At 47.7% G+C, this 20,946-nt stretch overlaps 1 long non-coding RNA gene across 1 annotated transcript; it reads right to left on the bottom strand.

Moving 5' to 3' along the window:
• Nucleotides 1-375: 375 nt before the first annotated feature.
• LOC149458083 (uncharacterized) lies at nucleotides 376-3,565 on the bottom strand. The gene is made up of 3 exons (XR_016313518.1): nucleotides 3,440-3,565; nucleotides 1,505-1,609; nucleotides 376-622 (listed from the first exon to the last, which is right to left on the bottom strand). It is a non-coding gene; the product is annotated as an uncharacterized LOC149458083 (long non-coding RNA).
• Nucleotides 3,566-20,946: the final 17,381 nt, after the last annotated feature.

Genomic DNA, 20,946 nt, shown 5'->3' with positions numbered 1-20,946 from the left:
GCATTGTGGGGTCATCGGGGTCACAGAGGTAAAAGAACACGGAAAATAAATCCGCATTGCAGGGTCATCGGGGTCACAGAGGTAAAAGAACACGGAAAATAAATCCGCATTGTGGGGTCATCGGGGTCACAGAGGTAAAAGAACACGGAATATAAATCCACATTGTGGGGTCATCGGGGTCACAGAGGTAAAAGAACACGGAATATAAATCTACATTGTGGGGTCATCGGGGTCACAGAGGTAAAAGAACACGGAAAATAAATCCACATTGTGGGGTCATCGGGGTCACAGAGGTAAAAGAACACGGAAAATAAATCCGCATTGTGGGGTCATCGGGGTCACAGAGGTAAAAGAACACGGAAAATAAATCCGCATTGTGGGGTCATCGGGGTCACAGAGGTAAAAGAATACGGAAAATAAATCCGCATTGTGGGGTCATCGGGGTCACAGAGGTAAAAGAACACGGAGTATAAATCCACATTGCGGGGTCATCGGGGTCACAGAGGTAAAAGCATTACAGTGTCTTGGTGAAGAAGTTGGGGGCGTGGTCTTGGAAATGATTGTGTTCATCGGTTCCGGCCACCAGGACGGTTGCGGGGAAAGTGCGGGGCCGATCCGGATCCTGGAATAGAAGATCACACCATGGTTAGTACATCACACTCAGTGAAATCCGACATCTCGATGAGCCCCGCCCAGGATTACAACCCCAGATGACATTTGTGATTATTTCATTTATTACAGGTCTTATATATATTGTCATCAATTTACATCAATCCCCGCCCCTGAGGAGCGGACAATCTAACTCACATACTAGGGCCCCTGTATACCGGATCCAACTATCCTCCCACCATGTCTTTGTAGTGTGGGAGGAAACTGGAGTGCATCATAGTCTATGAATTGTGATGTCACAGGTATACTCTATGAGTTGTGATGTCGCAGGTTTAATCTATGAATTGTGATGTCACAGGTATGGATCTATGAGTTGTGATGTCACAGGTATACTCTATGAGTTGTGATGTCACAGGTATGGATCTATGAGTTGTGATGTCACAGGTATACTCTATGAGTTGTGATGTCACAGGTATAGTCTCTGAGTTGTGATGTCACAGGTATACTCTATGAGTTGTGATGTCACATGTATGGATCTAAGAGTTGTGATGTCACAGGTATGGATCTAAGAGTTGTGATGTCACAGGTATGGATCTAAGAGTTGTGATGTCACAGGTATGGATCTAAGAGTTGTGATGTCACAGGTATAGTCTCTGAGTTGTGATGTCACAGGTATAGTCTCTGAGTTGTGATGTCACAGGTATAGATCTATGAATTGTGATGTCACAGGTATACTCTATGAGTTGTGATGTCACAGGTATGGATCTAAGAGTTGTGATGTCACAGTTATAGATCTCTGAGTTGTGATGTCACAGGTATAGTCTCTGAGTTGTGATGTCACAGGTATAGATCTATGAGTTGTGATGTCACAGGTATAGCTCCAGGTATCGCTGACCTGCACAGGGTAAGCCGTGGTGGGAACGTAGCGGATGACGAATCCACAGCGCCTTCTGTCGGACATGTTTGGCTCGCTGGCGTGGACGGTCAGTCCGTCATGAACCTGAAAATAATAAAGAAATAAAATCTCTGCGATCTGAACAATCATCGGTATTATGTCTGATATCTGCGTTCCTGCGACCCCCGCTGTCCCTGACCTGACCAATCACTGACATGGAAGAAAGCGTCCTTCAGAAGATCCACCCCCTACCCACCTCCCAGGACCACCCCTTGAATCCACCCCCTACCCACCTCCCAGGATCACCCCTTGTATCCACCCTCTACCCACCTCCCAGGACCACCCCTTGAATCCACCCCCTACCCACCTCCCAGGATCACCCCTTGTATCCACCCTCTACCCACCTCCCAGGACCACCCCTTGAATCCACCCCCTACCCACCTCCCAGGATCACCCCTTGTATCCACCCTCTACCCACCACCCAGGACCACCCCTTGGATCCACTCCTACCCTTCTCCCAGGACCGCCCCTTGGATCCGCCCCCTACCCACCTCCCAGGACCGCCCCTTGGATCCGCCCCCTACCCACCTCCCAGGACCACCCCTTTTAGAGAATGGAGTATAATTTTGTGGTGATGAGTAATTAGTATGAAATTTGTTAATCATAACAAGAAAAGCAGTAAAATAGATTGTATCCACCAACAATAAATCCCCTAGCAACAACAGGTCCACCCCCCTAGCAACAGAAAATCTCCCCAGTGACAATAGATCCCGCACCATAACAATAGATCCCCCAGTGACAATAGATCCCCCAGTGACAATAGATCCTCCACAGTGACAAGAGTTCCCCCAGTGACAATTGATCCCCCAGTGACAATAGATCCCCCACTTACAATAGATCCTCCACAGTGACAATAGATCCTCCACAGTGACAAGAGATCCCCCAGTGACAATAGATCCCCTCCACTGACAATAGATCCTCCACAGTGACAAGAGATCCTCCACAGTGACAAGAGTTCCCCCAGTGACAACTGATCCCCCAGTGACAATAGATCCCCCCACTTACAATAGATCCTCCACAGTGACAAGAGATCCCCAGTGACAATAGATTCTCCACAGTGACAAGAGATCCCCCAGTGACAATAGATCCCCTCCACTGACAAGAGATCCTCCACAGTGACAAGAGATCCCCCAGTGAAAATAGATCCCCCAGTGACAATAGATCCCCCAGTGACAATAGATCCTCCACAGTGACAATAGATACCCCAGTGACAATAGATCCTCCACAGTGACAAGAGATCCCCCAGTGACAATAGATCCCCTCCACTGACAATAGATCCTCCACAGTGACAAGAGATCCCCCAGTGACAATAGATTCCCCAGTGACAATAGATCCCCCAGTGGCAATAGATCCCCCAGTGACAATAGATCCTCCACAGTGACAATAGATACCCCAGTGACAATAGATCCTCCACAGTGACAAGAGATCCCCCAGTGACAATAGATCCCCTCCACTGACAATAGATCCTCCACAGTGACAAGAGATCCCCCAGTGACAATAGATTCCCCAGTGACAATAGATCCCTCAGTGGCAATAGATCCCCCAGTGACAATAGATCCTCCACAGTGACAAGAGATCCCCTAGTGACAATAGATCCTCCACAGTGACAATAGAGCCCCCAGTGACAATAGATCCTCCACAGTGACAAGAGATCCCCCAGTGATAATAGATCCCCCAGCAGCCAGCATCCATCGACCCCCTTGGCATTACATACATTCAGTGGAGGAGGTGCAGGGGGTGGTAGTGAGGTGTGCCCTCTGGAGGGCTGTGAAGTCTTGGCACCGGGTCAGATCTATATCTTCTATATATTCCGGATCTTTCATTCCATTCCATCAGATCGCCCCACACATTGGATTCAGAGGGGATTCCACTTACCGACATCTGCCCGGCCTTCAGCGGACACTCCACCAGGTCCTCTGCGTTCACCAGGTGCTTCAGAATCTCCTGATTGGCTGTCAGCATATTCCCCGCAGCCTCCGCAATTCTGTGCTCCAGAACCCCCCGCTTGTGGCTGCCTGGAAGAGGAAACAGATTATTCCCTGAGAACAGGCTGAGCCATCATCATCATAAACAATATCATCATCATCATCATAAACAATATCATCATCATCGTCATCATCATAAACAATATCATCATCATCATCATAAACAATATCATCATCATCATCATAAACAATATCATCATCATCGTCATCATCATAAACAATATCATCATCATCATCATAAACAATATCATCATCATCGTAAACAATATCATCATCGTCATCATCAAGATTGATTATTATTAACATCATCATCGTGATCATCATTATCGTCATCAACATCATCATCTTCATCATCATTATCATCAACATCATCATCGTCATCATCACCACCACCATCATCATGATCATCGTCATCATCATCAACATAATTATTGTCATCGCCATCATCACCATCATCATCACCACCACCAACATCACCACCATCATCATCATCAACATAATCATTGTCATCGTCATCATCATCATCGTCATCATCACCATCATCATCATCACCATCATCATCACCACCACCAACATCATCACCACCACCAACATCATCACCACCACCACCATCATCATCATCACCACCATCATCATCACCACCATCATCATCACCACCATCATCATCACCACCACCATCATCATCACCACCATCATCATCATCACCACCAGCACCATCATCACCGCCACCATCATCACCATTATCACCATCATCATCATCACCACCATCACCATCATCACCGCCACCATTATCACCATCATTATCATCACCATCATCATCACCATCATCACCACCATCATCGTCATCATCATCACCACCATCATCATCATCACCACCATCATCATCATCACCACCACCATCATCACCACCATCATCACCACCACCATCATCACCATCACCATCATCATCATCATCACCACCATCACCACCACCATCACCACCATCATCATCATCACCACCATCATCATCATCACCACCATCATCATCATCACCACCACCATCATCACCACCATCATCACCACCACCATCATCACCATCACCATCATCATCATCACCACCACCATCATCATCTCCATCACCACCACCATCATCATCATCATCACCACCATCATCATCATCATCATCGTCATCATCATCATCATCATAACAACAATAATATTGATCACTGTGTGGGGGGAGGTAATGTTGCGGCCAATCTCGAGATTCATCCAAGAAATTACCTGGAATAATCTGCAGAACTCCATTTTCTGTGTCCACGTCATCGAATGCCAACCACACCGAGGCCACAGGACCGCCCTCAAATCCCCAGTATCTGGAAAGGACGCCATTGTTGTATTGATCATTCATTGAACTTTATGCTTTGATCATTCACCAATTTTTACATATTGATCATTCATCAGTCATTATGTCTTAATCATTCAAAGTTTATATGTATTGATCATTAATCAATCAACATGTACTGATTATTCATCCATCATTATGTATTGATCATTCATCGGTCATTATGTATTGATCACTCATTAATCATTATGTATTGATCATTCATCAATTTCATATATTGATCATTCATCCATCTTTATGTATTGATAATTATGTATTGATCATTCATCAATCATTGTCTTAATCCTTCATAGTTTATATGTATTGATCATTAATCAATCAACATGTACTGATCATTCATCGATCATTATGTATTGATCATTCATTGATTATTGGCAATCCTTCTTCACTTACTTTATGTCCTGATGCCAGGCCACATATGGCGCCGTGTTCTCTTTATGGGGGACATCACTGGCAGGATACTTGCAGATAAACCTGGAGTCCAGGAGGATGACGTCTGGGCCCAGCACAGCGGTGATGGCTTCCAGCAGCTTGGGGTGGGTGGCTAAGTTCATCACCCATTCATACTCCAAGTGGATGTTGTGTAGACTGTACTGAGTGTACTCCTTGCCTGAATAAACACAGATAAATGTTAGTATTCACTCATTGAAAGGGGAAAAAAAGGTCTGCACTTTGTTTGCACAGTGCTTGAAGAAAATTCAAACACTTATAACTTTATTCATCCAGACAACATTAACAGAGAGTGACACCGGGCTGGGCTCAGTCATAGAGCATCTGTGTCTGTGAAGGACGGTCCCTGGTGCTGTGTCTGTGAAGGACGGTCCCTGGTGCTGTGTCTGTGAAGGACGGTCAATGGTGCTGTGTCTACGAAGGACGGTCCCTGGTGCTGTGTCTGTGAAGGACGGTCCCTGGTGCTGTGTCTGTGAAGCACGGTCCCTGGTGCTGTGTCTGTGAAGGACATTCCCTGGTGCTGTGTCTGTGAAGGACGGTCCCTGGTGCTGTGTCTGTGAAGGACATTCCCTGGTTCTGTGTCTGTGAAGGACGGTCCCTGGTGCTGTGTCTGTGAAGGACATTCCCTGGTTCTGTGTCTGTGAAGGACATTCCCTGGTTCTGTGTCTGTGAAGGACGGTCCCTGGTGCTGTGTCTGTGAAGGACGGTCCCTGGTGCTGTGTCTGTGAAGGACGGTCCCTGGTGCTGTGTCTGTGAAGGACGGTCCCCGGTGCTGTGTCTGTGAAGGACGGTCCCTGGTGCTGTGTCTGTGAAGTCAGTCCCTGGTGCTGTGTCTGTGAAGTACGGTCCCTGGTTCTGTGTTTGCCCGACCATTGCAAAGACCATTGCTTTGCCCCACATAATCAGATAGCAGCTTCACCTTAAAGCCCATGTGACTGCAGAATGTAATATTACAGCTGAAGTGTCATCTCCTGGCCTCCCCTCCCCCCCTCATCAACATGCTAATGACTCTTTTTTAAATAAAACCTTTCAATGATGCAATTACTGGTTCTCTATGATTCTCTATGCAATGCAGGCAGATTATGGCTGGTGGGAAGGGCCAGCAGGGTGCTGTACAAAGCTTCCTGAAAACATCACAACACCCTGCCTCACTACTCCTCTCAAGAGCCCTCAGTCCTGAGCAGTGGGCTGGCTCTTGGGAGGAGTTATGCAAATATCAAAATGCCTCGATGGGTGGGTGTCAGTGTAGGGGAGGAGCCAGTACACCTGTGCAAGTCTGAAGGGGAGGAGCCAGTACACCTGTGCAAGACTGAAGGGGAGGAGCTGGTACACCTGTGCCAGATTGAAGGGGAGGAGCTTTTACACCTGTGCATGACAGAAGGGGAGGAGCTGATACACCTGTGCAAGACTGAAGGGGAGGAGCTGATACACCTGTGCAAGACTGAAGGGGAGGAGCTGGTACACCTGTGCAAGACTGAGGGGGAGGAGCCTGTACACCTGTGCAAGACTGAAGGGGAGGAGCCGGTACAAGTATGCAAGACTGAGGGGGAGGAGCCTGTACACCTATGCAAGAATGAGGGGGAGGAGCCTATGCAAGACTGAAGGGGAGGTTTCATTTAATGCTCATATTCTCTGAAGAAAAATAATTCTCTACCTTCCACATGTCCCCAATAATATCTGCACTCACCAAACCTCTCCTCCAGCTCTGCATACTCCTGGCGGGCGTGCAGCAACTGCTTCTCATCCAGGACATCTACAGTTGTCAGGTAACCTTTGTCATCATAGAAAGCCTTCATCTGGTTGGAGTCAGTCTTCATCTGGTTGGAGTCAGCCTTCATCTGGTTGGAGTCAGTCTTCATCTGGTTGGAGTCAGCCTTCATCTGGTTGGAGTCAGCCTTCATCTGGTTGGAGTCAGTCTTCATCTGGTTGGAGTCAGTCTTCATCTGGTCGGAGTCAGTCTTCATCTGGTCGGAGTCAGTCTTCATCTGGTCGGAGTCAGTCTTCATCTGGTTGGAGTCAGTCTTCATCTGGATGGAGTCAGTCTTCATCTGGTTGGAGTCAGTCTTCATCTGGTTGGAGTCAGCCTTCATCTGGTCGGAGTCAGTCTTCATCTGGTCAGAGTCAGCCTTCATCTGGATGGAGTCAGCCTTCATCTGGTTGGAGTCAGTCTTCATCTGGTTGGAGTCAGTTTTCATCTGCATGGAGTCAGCCTTCATTGCTCAGTTGTATGGAGGTGAATGGATGAGATATGACTGTCTGGGTTCAGCTCTGACTTATATACAGAAACTCTGAGTTAAGCTCCGCCCCTTCTGCTATTTTTAGGACCTGCACCCTCCAAACAGAAGTTTTCTTCCTTCATTCTCCGTTTCCTGGGAGTTCAGTCAATAGTCAGATGTCACGTCGAACATTGTGTGTGATATGATATCATTTCAGGAGAAAACTACTTCCTGGTTTCATTCTGTATACACTGTGACTGTGCGGAGATCACCGGACAGGGTGACGTCATAGTGACATCATAGTGACTGGGAACTCCACAGAGAAAATGACAACTTTGCATCCCTTCCTTCTACTTTATTACACATTGTGTCTCTGTAGTCATATCATATGAATTTGTATCGGGTATCGGGGGGGGGGGGGGGGGGCTGAGTGCCGGGAAATTCCAGGAGATAAGATGACGACTTTGTGTCTCTTTTGTTATATTCGGTACAAATTAATTATTTGTGAATCCAGAAAGACGAGACGGAATCAGACTTCAGGGGAGCCGGGAATTCCACTCCAGGAAATACAAGAACTTTGTTACATTTTATTAGATTTTGTCTGTTTTATTCCTAAATAATGCGCCCCGGAATTCCGGGAAATAAAAGACAACTTTGTATCTCTTTCTTCTCTTTTATTATATTTTGTGTCTCTGTAATAACAAAATAGCAGTTTGTATCAGATATCGGGGTGAGTGGCGCCCAGGAATTCTTTTTATTACTTTTTATAATTTTATACCTTTTTGTAATTTTTTGAAAAAAAGAAATAAATACATATTTTCACATATTGTATTCATTTGTGCGCTTTGTTTTCAATTTATAATAAAAGACAACTTTGTGTAACTTTGTTACATTTTATTAGATTTTGTCTTTTTTATTCCTAAATAATGCGCCCCGGAATTCCGGGAAATAAAAGACAACTTTGTATCTCTTTCTTCTCTTTTATTATATTTTGTTTATTGGTAGTCATAAAATAGCAGTTGGTATCAGATTTCGGGGTGAGTGGCGCCCCGGAATTCCGGGAAATAAAACACAATTTGAGTGAATAAAGAACCTGCGTCAAAAACCCTTATTAAATGCTGCTGATTGATGAGAAGGAATCAAACAAATATTATAAAATGAAAACACAGCACAAATCAATAAATACAATACGAGAAAAAATGTATGTTTTTTTTTTTTTTTTAAATTATAAAAAGTTATAAAAACTAGTACTTTGGGACTTTTATTTTGTTACACATACTTATTTGGACACTTTTTATAACTTTTTATAATTTTTTGAAAAAAAATAAATGTTTTCACGTATTGTATTTAATAATTTGTGCGCTGCGTTTTCACTTTATAATTAGAGATGAGCGAATCGAACTTGGCGAAGTGGAATTCGTTTCGAAGATTAGGAAAAACTCGATTCGCGCCGAATCCGAAAATTAGCGGACTTCGAATGCAATTTTTCCTAAAATGGCGGCGACATGTGTGGCGACGGAGCGGGGATCTCTGGGAAGGTGCGCAGACAAGGCGCGCTGACCCATAATGCATTCATTCATGACATGTGATCGCATTAGCCAATCAGCAGCCAGCCAGCCAGCCAGCCAGCACTGTGTAATGGTGGAGCTATAAATCGCGGCCATCTTACAATTCTCCATTAGCCTCCGGTCATTCAAGAGAGACAGACCTCTCTGTATTAGGGACAGAGTTAGGGCCACAGAGACTTTAGGGACACAGAATCGTTACTTAGGGACACAGAATTGTTACTGAGGGACACAGAATTGTTACTCAGGGACAGACACAGAATTGTTACTGAGGGACACAGAATTGTTACTGAGGGACACAGAATTGTTACTCAGGGACACAGAAATGTTACTCAGGGACACAGAATTGTTACTCAGGGACAGACACAGAATTGTTACTGAGGGACACAGAATTGTTACTGAGGTACACAGAATTGTTACTGAGGGACACAGAATTGTTACTCAGGGACACAGAATTGTTACTCAGGGACACAGAACTGTTACTCAGGGACACAGAATTGTTACTCAGGGACACAGAACTGTTACTCAGGGACAGACACAGAATTGTTACTGAGGGACACAGAAATGTTACTGAGGGACATAGAATTGTTACTGAGGGACACAGAATTGTTACTGAGGGACACAGAATTGTTACTCAGGGACACAGAATTGTTACTCAGGGACACAGAATTGTTACTCAGGGACACAGAACTGTTACTCAGGGACACAGAATTGTTCCCCAGGGACACAGAACTGTTACTCAGGGACACAGAACTGTTACTCAGGGACAGACACAGAATTGTTACTGAGGGACACAGAATTGTTACTGAGGGACATAGAATTGTTACTGAGGGACACAGAATTGTTACTGAAGGACACATAATTGTTACTCAGGGACACAGAATTGTTACTCAGGGACACAGAACTGTTACTCAGGGACAGACACAGAATTGTTACTGAGGGACACAGAATTGTTACTGAGGGACACAGAATTGTTACTCAGGGACACAGAATTGTTACTCAGGGACACAGAATCGTTACTCAGGGACACAGAATCGTTGAATTAAAGAGTATGTCAGACAACATGCAGAGGAGTGGCAGAGGAGGCAATGTTTTAGGAGCGAGCAGACGTGGCAGCAGAGGAAGGGGTCGAGGCAGCACTAGTCGCAGCCAGAGGCCAGTGCTCCCGGTGTCATCCAGCGGTCGTGTTTCCACCGACAACCCTGCCGTCATCGATTGGTTGGCTCGGTCGTCTTCCTCTTCCCAGGTCACCTCTGACACCTACAGCCAACGGTCGGTGGGTACGTCAGACACAACCGTTAGTTGGCATGGCCCGGGAGCAAGCCCACTGAAATCACGTGTCCTCTACCTGCCCCTGTCCTTTGCTGTTCCCTCACCAAGCAAAGTATCGCATGCTGTGGGCTCAGCCCCACTGTACAGTGAGGAAGAGCTAACAGAGGGCGGTCAGGAATGGGGGGAGACATCGGCCTCTTCAGCAGCCAGGCGAAGAAGTACTGGCGAGGAGAGTGGCTCGGTAGCCGGTCTAGAGACAGGTCTGTCTCCTGACCCAGACGCAGCCGAGGGGGCTAGTAGTGAGGCGGAGACCCTAATTGATGATGATGAGGTTGATCGCACTTGGCAGCCTCGTCGTCATCAGGCTATTGCTTCCGCATCATCAGGAGAAGAGGGTGCCAGCTTGGCAGCGAGCAAAACAGTCGGTGGGTTGCCCAGGAGGCAGCAGGGTCGCAGCAGTGTCAGTGGAGCCAAACGTCCACGGAGTAGAGCACCAGCTCCACTGCAGCCTACCACCACGGCCAGTAGTGGTGCCGGTGCGCATGGAGGAAGTAGCAGTCAGCCAGTGAGGAGTAGCGGGGGCAAAGTTTCCTTCTCGGTGGTGTGGCAATTTTTCGTCAAGCCGCCCGAGGAAGTAAACGTAGCCGTATGTCGACTATGTGGCCAGAAATGCAAGCGTGGCCAGGGGGCCCATGTTGGGACTACAGCGTTGCGTCAGCATATGCAGCGTCGCCATTCGGTGGCCTGGGAAAACCGTGATAAAGATACGGCGGTTCTGCCTGCCCCAGCCCCCGCTCCATCACCCGCTCCGTTACTTGCTCCGTCACCCGACGTCAATCGCCCTCTTTAAGCTGCTTACGCTTCGCCACTCTGTCATGGGCCCCTGTACCGCCTCCTCATGCTGCTGCCAGGCCCGTAATCTGTCATGGGCTGCTGTACCGCCTCCTCATGCTGCTGCCAGGCCCGTAATCTGTCATGGGCCCCTGTACCGCCTCCTCATGCTGCTGCCAGGTCCAGAGTGTGTCATGGGTCCCTGTACGGCCTCCCATTGCTGCTGTCTCCATCGCCACACTCTGCCATGTGCCACTTTCAGGTCTCCTCACACTGCTGGTGGGTTCCATTTTGTCATAGGGTGCTGGCAGATTACGGGCCTCCCATTGCTGCTGCCAGGCCCCTAATCTGCCATGGGCCCCTGTACCGCCTCCTCATGCTGCTGCCAGGTCCAGAGTGTCTCATGGGTCCCTGTACGGCCTCCCATTGCTGCTGTCTCCATCGCCACACTCTGCCATGTGCCACTTTCAGGTCTCCTCACACTGCTGGTGGGTTCCATTTTGTCATAGGGTGCTGCATGGCCTCCCATTGCTGCTGCCTCCACCGCCACACTGTGGCTCCACACTCTGGTTTTGGCCCCGTGACTGGCCAAATGAGTGAAGTGTGCGGTGATTCTAAGATGGACGGCACTCATCTGCATGTCATACTGACTGACAGTATTATTTCTCTTCCCCAGCAGACTCCAAGGGCATTTAAATTAAAGGTACAGTGTTCTGCACTAATATAAAGGCTCTCTGAAGCCTAGAAACCCTTTTATAAGTTAAATTCGCAGCGAATATATTCGCATCGAATCGAATTTATTCCTCGAATTTGCCGAATCAGCCGAATCGAATTTTTGAATACTTCGCTCATCTCTATTTATAATAAAAGACAACTTTGTATAACTTTCTTCTTTTATTATATTTTGTGTCTCTGTAATAATAAAATATGATTTTGCATCACATATCGGGGTGAGTGGCGCCTCGGAATTATGGGAAATAAAAGACAACTTTGTATCTCTTTCTTCTTTTATTATATTTTGTTTATTGGTAGTCATGAAATAGGAGTTGGTATCAGATATCGGGGTGAGTGACGCCCCGGAATTCCGGGAAAAAAACTCAACTTTGAATAAAAAACCTGCGCCAAAAAATGTTTTTTTTTAAACCCTTATAAAATGCTGCTGATTGATGACAAGACATCAAATAAATATTAGAAAGTGAAATCAGCGCACAAATTAATAAATACAATACGTGAAAACATTTATTTTTATTTTTTTTTTTAAAAAATATAAAAAGTTTTATTTGGTTACACATACTTATTTGGACACTTTTTATAATTTTTTGAAAAAAAAACAAAAACATTTTTTCACGTATTGTATTTATTTATTTGTGTGCTGTGTTTTCACTTTATAATAAAAGACAACTTTGTATAACTTTGTTACATTTTATTAGATTTTGTCTGTTTTTATTCCTAAATAATGCGCCCCGGAATTCCGGGAAATAAAAGACAATTCTGTATCTCTGTCTTTGTATTCATATAATATGAATGTGTATCAGATATCAGGGGGGCGGAGTGTCGGGAATTCCAGGAGATAAGATGACGACTTTGTATCTCTTTCTTCTGTTTTGTTATATTTTATCTTTCTGGATTAATAAATAATTCTGGGTGTCGGACGTCGGGGGAGGGGGGGGGGGCAGTAATTCAAGGATATCAAATATGACTTTGTATCTTTTTGTTACATTTGATTAGATTTTGTCTTTTTTCGTTCTTAAACAAACATTTGTATTGGAGGTCAGGTGACCGCAGGGCCCAGGAATTCCTCTCTTTCTTCGGGGTGTTAGGGTGAGGACTAGAGTTAGGGTTAGGACTAGTGTTAGGGTTAGGATTGGTGTTAGGATTAGGACTAGTGTTAGGGTGAGGATTGGTGTTAGGGTTAGGACTAGTGTTAGGGTTGGGACTAGTGTTAGGGTTAGGACTGGTGTTAGGGTTGGGACTAGAGTTAGGGTTAGGACTAGTGTTAGGGTTAGGATTGGTGTTAGGATTAGGACTAGTGTTAGGGCTAGGACTAGTGTTAGGGTGAGGATTGGTGTTAGGGTTAGGATTGGTGTTAGGGTTAGGACTATTGTTAGGGATGGGACTAGTGTTAGGGCTAGGATTGGTGTTAGGGTTAGGACTAGTGTTAGGGTTAGGACTAGTGTTAGGGTTAGGATTGGTGTTAGGGTTAGGATTGGTGTTAGGGTTAGGACTATTGTTAGGGATGGGACTAGTGTTAGGGTTAGGATTGGTGTTAGGGTTAGGACTAGTGTTAGGGTTAGGACTAGTGTTAGGGCTAGGATTGGTGTTAGGGTTAGGACTAGTGTTAGGGTTAGGACTAGTGTTAGGGTTAGGATTGGTGTTAGGGTTAGGATTGGTGTTAGGATTAGGACTAGTGTTAGGGCTAGGACTAGTGTTAGGGTGAGGATTGGTGTTAGGGTTAGGACTAGTGTTAGGGTTGGGACTAGTGTTAGGGTTAGGATTGGTGTTAGGGTTAGGACTAGTGTTAGGGTTAGGATTGGTTTTAGGGTTAGGACTAGTGTTAGGGTTGGGACTAGTGTTAGGGTTAGGACTAGTGTTAGGGTTAGGATTGGTGTTAGGGTTAGGATTGGTGTTAGGATTAGGACTAGTGTTAGGGCTAGGACTAGTGTTAGGGTGAGGATTGGTGTTAGGGTTAGGACTAGTGTTAGGGTTAGGACTATTGTTAGGGATGGGACTAGTGTTAGGGTTAGGATTGGTGTTAGGGTTAGGACTATTGTTAGGGTTAGGACTAGTGTTAGGGTTAGGACTAGTGTTAGGGTTAGGATTGGTGTTAGGGTTAGGACTAGTGTTAGGGTTGGGACTAGTATTAGGGTTGGGACTAGTGTTAGGGTTAGGACTAGTGTTAGGGTTAGGACAAGTGTTAGGGTTAGGACTAGTGTTAGGGATAGCACTAGTGTTAGGGTTAGGATTGGTGTTAGGGTTAGGACTAGTGTTAGGGTTGGGACTAGTGTTAGGGTTAGGACTAGTGTTAGGGTTAGGACAAGTGTTAGGGTTAGGACTACTGTTAGGGGTAGGACTAGTGTTAGGATTGGTGTTGGGGTTAGGACTAATGTTAGGGTTAGGATTGGTGTTAGGTTTGGGATTGGTGTTAGGGTTAGGACTAGTGTTAGGGATAGGACTAGTGTTAGGGTTAGGACTGGTGTTAGGGTTAGGACTAGTGTTAGGGTTAGGATTGGTGTTAGGGTTGGGATTGGTGTTAGGGTTAGGACTAGTGTTAGGGTTAGGACTAGTGTTAGGGTTAGTACAAGTTTTAGGGTTAGGATTGGTGTTAGGGTTAGGACTAGTGTTAGGGCTAGGACTAGTGTTAGAGTTAGGATTTTTGTTAGGGTTAGTACTAGTGTTAGGGTTGGGATTAGTGTTAGGGATAGGACTAGTGTTAGGGTTAGGATTGGTGTTAGGGTTAGGATTGGCGTTAGGGTTAGGATTGGTGTTAGGGTTAGGACTAGTGTTAGGGTTAGGACTAGTGTATGGGTTAGGATTGGTGTTAGGGTTAGGAATAGTGCTAGGGTTAGGACTAGTGTTAGGGTTAGGACTAGTGTTAGGGTTAGGACTAGTGTTAGGGTTAGGATTGGTGTTAGGGTTAGGACTAGTGTTAGGGTTAGGACAAGTGTTAGGGTTAGGACTAGTGTTAGGGTTAGGACTAGTGTTAGGGTTAGGACAAGTGTTAGGGTTGGGACTAGTGTTAGGGTTAGGACTAGTGTTAGGGTTAGGACAAGTGTTAGGGTTAGGACTATTGTTAGGGTTAGGACTAGTGCTAGGGTTGGGACTAGTGTTAGGGTTAGGACTAGTGTTAGGGTTAGGACAAGTGTTAGGGTTGGGACTAGTGTTAGGGTTAGGACTAGTGTTAGGGTTAGGACAAGTGTTAGGGTTAGGACTAGTGTTAGGGATAGGACTAGTGTCAGGGTTAGGATTGGTGTTAGGGTTAGGACTAGTGTTTGGGTTGGGACTAGTGTTAGGGTTAGGACAAGTGTTAGGGTTGGGACTAGTGTTAGGGTTAGGACTACTGTTAGGGTTAGGATTGGTGTTGGGGTTAGGACTGGTGTTAGGGTTGGGACTAGTGTTAGGGTTGGGATCTGGAGAGGAGATCGGGAAGGTGGGCGATGACCTGGAGAGGAGATCGGGAAGGTGGGCGATATCCTGGAGAGGAGATCGGGAAGGTGGGCGATATCCTGGAGAGGAGATCAGGAAGGTGGGCGATGACCTGGAGAGGAGATCGGGAAGGTGGGCGATATCCTGGAGAGGAGATTGGGAAGGTGGGCGATATCCTGGAGAGGAGATCGGGAAGGTGGGCGATGACCTGGAGAGGAGATCGGGAAGGTGGGCGATATCTTGGAGAGGAGATCGGGAAGGTGGGCGATATCCTGGAGAGGAAATCGGGAAGGTGGGCGATGACCTGGAGAGGAGATCGGGAAGGTGGGCGATATCCTGGAGAGGAGATCAGGAAGGTGGGCAATGACCTGGAGAGGAGATCGGGAAGGTAGGTGAGATCCTGGAGAAGAGATCGGGAAAGTGGGCGATATCCTGGAGAGGAGATTGGGAAGGTGGGTGATATCCTGGAGAGGAGATTGGGAAGGTGGGTGATATCCTGGAGTGGAGATTGAGAAGGTGGGTGATATCCTGGAGAGGAGATTGGGAAGGTGGGCGATATCTTGGAGAGGAGATTGGGAAGGTGGGCGATGACCTGGAGAGGAGATCGGGAAGGTGGGCGATATCCTGGAGAGGAGATCGGGAAGGTGGGCGATGACCTGGAGAGGAGATCGGGAAGGTGGGCGATATCCTGGAGAGGAGATCGGGAAGGTGGGCGATATCCTGGAGAGGAGATCGGAAAGGTGGGCGATGACCTGGAGAGGAGATCGGGAAGGTGGGCGATATCCTGGAGAGGAGATCGGGAAGGTGGGCAATATCCTGGAGAGGAGATCGGGAAGGTGGGCGATGACCTGGAGAGGAGATTGGGAAGGTGGGCGATATCCTGGAGAGGAGATCGGGAAGGTGGGCGATATCCTGGAGAGGAGATCGGAAAGGTGGGCGATGACCTGGAGAGGAGATCGGGAAGGTGGGCGATATCCTGGAGAGGAGATCGGGAAGGTGGGCGATATCCTGGAGAAGAGATCGGGAAGGTGGGCGATGACCTGGAGAGGAGATTGGGAAGGTGGGCGATATCCTGGAGAGGAGATCGGGAAGGTGGGCGATGACCTGGAGAAGAGATCGGGAAGGTGGGCGATGACCTGGAGAGGAGATTGGGAAGGTGGGCGATGACCTGGAGAGGAGATCGGGAAGGTGGGCGATGACCTGGAGAGGAGATCGGGAAGGTGGGCGATGACCTGGAGAGGAGATCGGGAAGGTGGGCGATGACCTGGAGAGGAGATCGGGAAGGTGGGCGATATCCTGGAGAGGAGATCGGGAAGGTGGGCGATGACCTGGAGAGGAGATCGGGAAGGTGGGCGATGACCTGGAGAGGAGATCGGGAAGGTGGGCGATGACCTGGAGAGGAGATCAGGAAGGTGGGCGATATCCTGGAGAGGAGATCGGGAAGGTGGGCGATGACCTAGAGAGGAGATCGGGAAGGTGGGCGATGACCTGGAGAGGAGATCGGGAAGGTGGGCGATGACCTGGAGAGGAGATCGGGAAGGTGGGCGATACATTACAATCTAATCTCTCTGGAGATATGAGCCCGAGCTTAAATACACAAAAGTCACTAATTTATTTTAAGATTTATTTCCCGACTGTGGGCGGAGCATAAAATATTTACAAAGTATAAAAAGTTACAGAAAATACAAGAAGACACACAAATGACAATTCACTATAAAATAAAAGGGAATAAAAAACAGAATAAAACTTTTACCGAGATCTATCCTGCGACTGGAGCAAGTCAGAGAGTCAGCAATCCATCAGTCAAATCGAATCGGCTCCATACAGATCACAATGTCCCAATGTCCGGGTGCTCAATTTACGGGGATATGGACGTAGGCGGGACATTAGTCCTCGACCAATTGACCCTGGGGGGTGTTCCTGTACCCGCCCACAGGATGTTCTCGGTGCCGACCTGCCCAAAGTCAGTTGGACCAAGACTGGCTTGAATCACCAAGTCGTGGATTGGATTTCCGACACCAGCGCGTCAGTCCGATCGCGACAGTACCAATCACTGTTCGGCTCTCACAATCCAGCGCCACCTAACCATTTATTGCATTTTTCTGGCATTCTACCTTATCCACAAATACGTTTTTTATATGTCGATGTAACCTACAGAGGGCCCCATCACAAGGAAGTATTTTCATCTCTCTGCAACTAATATTTTAGCTTTTATGAGAGATGAAACATTTCCTTTGATCTGTGGATATACTTTAAGAGCTCCTTAGACAGCCTAGAGACCCCTGGTGTCATGAAGCCGAAACGTCTGCGTTTCTCTTTTCAGCTTCAGGAAGGTGGCAGAGTCTGATTACATATGGGTGACAAAATCTTATAAGCACCCAGGAGTCACTTCCAGAGGAAGCTAGTCCCTAATTGGTGACCATCTGTCCCTGAACACTTTATTTCTTTAATGACTGAAACTACATTTAGGATTACATTGTCATATTTTCTACAGGTCACATCTTATCTACTCAAATCTGTACATTTATGTCACACCGAGTATACCACGGCCACAACCACCCCTCTGTCCGAGTATGCCACGTCCACCGCCACCCCTCTGTCTGAGTATACCATGTCCACTACCACCCCTCTGTCCAAGGATACCACGTCCACCACCACCCCTCTGTCCAAGTATACCACGTCCACCGCCACCCCTCTGTCCAAGTATACCTCGTCCACCGCCACCCCTCTGTCCGAGTATACCATGTCCACTGCCACCCCTCTGTCAGAGTATACCACGTCCACCGCCACCCCTCTGTCCGAGTATACCACGTCCACCGCCACCCCTCTGTCCGAGTATACCACGTCCACCGCCACCCCTCTGTCAGAGTATACCACGTCCACCGCCACCCCTCTGTCCGAGTATACCACGTCCACCGCCACCCCTCTGTCCGAGTATACCACGTCCACCGCCACCCCTCTGTCCAAGTATACCACATCCACAGCCACCCCTCTGTCCAAGTATACCACGTCCACAGCCACCCCTCTGTGCAAGTATACCACGTCCACTGCCACCCCTCTGTCCAAGTATACCACATCCACAGCCACCCCTCTATCCGAGTATACCACATCCACAGCCACCCCTCTGTCCAAGTATACCACATCCACCGCCACCCCTCTGTCCAAGTATACCACATCCACAGCCACCCCTCTGTCCGAGTATACCACGTCCACCGCCACCCCTCTGTCCGAGTATATCATGTCCACTACCACCCCTCTGTCCAAGGATACCACGTCCGCCGCCATCCCTCTGTCCGAGTATACCACGTCCACCACCACCCCTCTTTCTAAGTATACCACGTCCACCGCCACCCCTCTTTCCAAGTATACAACGTCCCCCGCCACCCCTCTGTCCAAGTATACCACGCCCACAGCCACCCCTCTGTCCATGTATACCGCGGCCACCGCACCCCTCTGTCCAAGTATTCCACGTCCACAGCCACCCCTCTGTCTAAGTATACCACTTCCACCGCTACCCCTCTGTCCAAGTATAACACGTTCACAATCCCCCCTCTGTACATGTATACCACGTCCACCACCACCTCTTTGTCCGAGTATACCACGTCCACCACTACCCCTCTGTTCAAGTTCACCACATCCACCACCACCCCTCTGTCCAAGTTTACCACATCCACCACCACCCCTTTGTCTGAGTATACCACGTCCACCACTACCCCTCTGTCCAAGTTCACCACATTCACCACCACTCCTCTGTCCAAGTATACCGCATCCACTGCCACCCCTCTGTCCAAGTATACCACGTCCACAGGCACCCCTCTGTCCAAGTATTCCACGTCCACATCCACCCCTCTGTCCAAGTATACCACATCCACAATCCCCCCTCTGTCCAAGTATACTGCGTTCATGTCCACCCCTCTGTCCAAGTATACCATGTCCACCGCCACCTCACTGTTCAAGTATACCACATCCACCACCACCCAACTGTCCAAATATACCACGTCCATCGCCACCCCTCTGTCCAAGTATACCGCGTCTACCGCCACCCCTCTGTCCAAGTATTCCATGTCCACTGCCACCTCACTGTCCAAGTATACCACATCCACCGACATCCCACTGCCCAAATATACCACGTCCACATCCATCCCTCTGTCCAAGTATACCACGTCCTCCCCCACCCCTGTGTCCCAGTATACCACATCCACAGCCACCCCTCTGTCCCAGTATATCACATCTACAGCCACCCCTCTGTCCAAGTATATTACATCCACAGCCACCCCTTTGTCCAAGTATATCACATCCACAGCCACCCCTCTGTCCAAGTATACCACATCCACCACCACCCCTCTGTCCAAGTATACCACATCCACCGCCACCCCTCTGTCCAAGTATACCACATCCACTGCCACCCCTCTGTCCAAGTATACCACATCCACCGCCACCCCTCTGTCCAAGTATACCACATCCACCGCTACCCCTCTGTCCAAGTATACCACATCCACCGCCACCCCTCTGTCCAAGTATACCACGTCCACCACCACCCCTCTGTCCAAGTATACCACATCCACCGCCACCCCTCTGTCCAAGTATACCACATCCACCGCCACCCCTCTGTCCAAGTATACCACGTCCACCACCACCCCTCTGTCCATGCTTCCTCCTCCTTCTACAAAGTTACAATGTACCAGTCTGATCACTGGGGGAGGGGAGACTGTGGGAATTCCTCCTCCTGCCTGCAGAAGACTGATGACATCATCTCAGCCTAGGTACAGTCACTGATTGGACGGCTTAGTAATGATGATATTACTGGCGGCTCCTCTGATTGGGAAGTTGTGATTTTTCTCTTTTGAATGTCGGAGAAATGAGAAGTGATCCTGGAAATGTGTTCCGTGTTCCTCTAGAAGTCACACTGCGGGTTGTCAGAGACAGACGTTCCGTGGGTCACATGTCATCCCATGACTCATATAATAACTTTATTCGTCCCCCCATGCAGAACGACATCAGCCCCCCAATACACAGAACACTCCTTGTCTATAGAGAGAACTCTTTATTTCACAATCGATAGATGGAATACAATGTTACATTTCATGGTGTCACAACGAAGAGGGAGGAGATCGCTCAGCGAATGGAAACTCCGGATTTCCCAGCATCTGATTGGACGGTTGAGGTGAACGCAGCCTCCCCATATTCATAAATACAGAGACGATTACCGGCATCGCTCAGCAAATAATCACTTTATACAATCCGCATTGCGGAGTCACAGAGGTAAAAGAACACGGAAAATAAATCCGCATTGTGGGGTCACAGAGGTAAAAGAACATGGAAAATAAATCCGCATTGCGGAGTCACAGAGGTAAAAGAACATGGAAAATAAATCCGCATTGCGGGGTCACAGAGGTAAAAGAACACGGAAAATAAATCCGCATTGTGGGGTCATCGGAGTCACAGAGGTAAAAGAACACAGAGTATAAATCCACATTGTGGGGTCATCGGGGTCACAGAGGTAAAAGAACACGGAAAATAAATTCGCATTGTGGGGTCA

This window comes from Staurois parvus, unplaced genomic scaffold (genome assembly GCF_062004578.1).
Source record: "Staurois parvus isolate SC_StPar_1 unplaced genomic scaffold, SC_StPar_1.0 ptg000296l, whole genome shotgun sequence".
Taxonomy (NCBI): Eukaryota; Metazoa; Chordata; class Amphibia; order Anura; family Ranidae; genus Staurois; species Staurois parvus.
The sequence above is the reverse complement of the archived record's forward strand: the minus strand, read 5'-3'. Positions and strand labels throughout refer to the sequence as shown.